A 2,500-nucleotide genomic window follows, 5' to 3' on the forward strand; every position below is an offset into this window, starting at 1 on the left:
CTAATTGTTAATTAAGTAATGGTTCGCGTAAGAACTATAGCGGAATCAGCGGGATTCCGGCAGCGGCAGCCGTTCACTACAAGCACGAAATAATTACCAAAGAGCAGCTCTGATTGGTTTTCAAACAAGAAGCGCCAAATTCAAAAACTCTTCCTTAAACCATAGCGTTGTTTAGCGAAAAAAATGAACGGCAATTGAACAGGCTCTTGTTCGCACATAACTACCTATTCTCCTGCAATTTCATCAGATTTGCATGTGGGGAAGTGCTGTTTGAAGACAAATTTCTTCGTGTAGTGAACATTGATTGTCAACAATAAGTTCTGCTTTCTATTTCCGCCGAAGGGTTTTAGCAATGATCACGTCTCATTGGTGCGGCACGAGGAGATTATCACACCTAATCGAAGGATAGTGCTACTTTGCCGCCAACAGCATTTTCTCGCGCGGTCTTCCCTGTGCAAAATATTTTCCTTTATTTTCGTCAATTCCAACTCGAAGTATGGCTGAAAGGTGAGTTTTTCTTTTTCCGTTTATTTTTTGAAGTGTCAATCTTTGTAACTTAGGCATTTGCCGTTTTGCTTTACGTCAGAAAGCGACGTTGTGAAGATGAAACAGTAGCGGAAAGCGGAAAGCGTGCCAGGACACAGTTTGAACCGAACGTATGTAGCTATGTAGTAGAAAGCGTTCATATGAGATAGCAATTTTACTTCTTTATAAGAAGAACGTTTCACTAGCGGTACTGTTTTTGTATGTTCCTTTACTAGAGTTTCTTCTTGATTTTATAAAAGAATAGTGGCAAATGTGTAAGATGTCAGCATTACACAGGAACTAAGACCATTGATACTTTTTCTGGCAGAAAATTCACCTCTACCGACTCTACGGTAACAACAACCGCTCGCAAAAGAAGATCCAAGTGGTGGACGAGCTGATGAAAGGAAAAAGTGTTGCCGTGATTGCTCGCGAGTTAGGAATTGCCGAAGCGACCGTCGAGGTTTACGCAATCGATTGTTTTGCCGCCAACGCACCACTGGACAAAACATTACTCGCTCGACACATGGACATCAACCCCGAGTCCTTCAAACTAATAAAGGGAGCGATTGAAGGTTGTAAGGATGGCAAATTGCGTACCGTCAAAGATCAGTTGGATGTTTTCTCCTACAACCAGATTCGCCTGGTACTCGCTTGTATGATTCGCGATTTGGAAATTGAGGATTAGATTCATTCACATTGGAATTGTAAGCTTTGTGCAAAGCAGGGAACTGACATTTTTGTCTCTTTTTATCACTAAAATGCTGCGGTTACTTCTATTTCCTGCGAGTTAGTTTTCAAAAGGTTTGCCCTTTCATTAGGCCATTTTACAGTTGTGTGCTTAGTGGCTTGGCCTTGGATTGGAAGCGAGGCAGGGGGTGACCTTGTTTTGATACAAACCTCCCTGCTTTTCATCTGTAGATCATGCTGTTCTAATGCTAACTGGTTTGCATTTACATATGAAAAACTGAGGTTTGTATCAAAACAAGGTCACCCCCAGCCTCGCTTCCAATCCAAGGCCAGGTCACTAAACACACATCTGTAAAATGGCCTATTCTGTCAAACATTTATGTTGGAGACCCAGGGGGATAACCGGTTTGGGAAAGCTCCCAAAATGGACAATCTTTCAAGCGCGGGTCACGCCCCCCCCCCCTGGGTCCCCGATGAAGTATGGCACAAGAACAATGAATTCATAAACTAAACTGTATAGTAGACAACTCGATTTTACATTGTACGGTGTGTACTGACCAAATTGTCACAGAAATAAGGAAGTTGAATAAATAAACAAAGTTGATTTGTATATATTCTACTCAAACTCTTTTTAAATAGATAACACAAGTGGCTTTTCCAGAGTGCTCTTGTATGAACTTATTTGCAGTAATAACCCTTTCATCAAGACCTGCCCTACATTTCTTTCCGAGTCGATTGAGTTGATACGCCAGCACCCGCGCGGCAGATTACTTTCGCGTGTACTCGCCAGTTCCTGTGAATGCTTTTTTTTTTTTTGAAAAAAAAATGTTGGACAGTTTCTCCCAGCATTCCCCTTTCCATACCCTCCAGAAGCCTACACTGTAAACAATCAGCACCCCTCACAAGAAGGCCTGATAGCCAATAACTAGGTAAAATTGTTTAAAATCAAGAAATGCTGCATTGATGTTTTTATGACAATTCAGAAATATAACTCAGTGTCAGGGCCCCAACCAGATCCTTATACACTTCAATTGGATCAAAAAACATGCACAACAAGATCTACTACAAGCTTTAGTGGTCTAGTCCTTTTTATTTTACAAGATGGATACCCAAATGTCTTCCCAAATTGAATAATAGGAACAATAAAACGAGGTAACAGTTATGAACTGGCCATTTATCACAAAAATGTCAAGTCCCAAGAAAAGAGATGTTTTGACATTATCATTGCCAAAATACAAAACAAAGGTAAGTATGGAGCCTCCAGCTATACATGATCAAAAAGAGG

The 2,500-nt window shown here is 40.9% G+C and overlaps 1 protein-coding gene and 1 pseudogene across 2 annotated transcripts in view; one reads left to right on the top strand and one right to left on the bottom strand.

Moving 5' to 3' along the window:
• Positions 1-540: 540 nt before the first annotated feature.
• On the top strand, positions 541-1,625 carry LOC146447462 (uncharacterized; annotated as a pseudogene).
• Positions 1,626-1,707: 82 nt separating this feature from the next.
• The window catches only part of LOC146447463 (uncharacterized), a 7,481-nt gene continuing 6,688 nt past the window's right edge, over positions 1,708-2,500 (bottom strand). The window contains exon 6 of one of the 2 annotated variants that reach the window (XM_085102786.1): positions 1,708-2,500. This exon is cut by the window's right edge and continues 1,829 nt beyond it. The gene's annotated coding sequence lies outside the window, so the exon portion shown is untranslated. The other variant, XM_085102787.1, reaches the window with a different exon arrangement.

The sequence above is a fragment of the Pavona decussata genome, unplaced genomic scaffold, assembly GCF_977016875.1.
Source record: "Pavona decussata unplaced genomic scaffold, jaPavDecu1.1 SCAFFOLD_2208, whole genome shotgun sequence".
Lineage (NCBI taxonomy): Eukaryota > Metazoa > Cnidaria > Anthozoa > Scleractinia > Agariciidae > Pavona > Pavona decussata.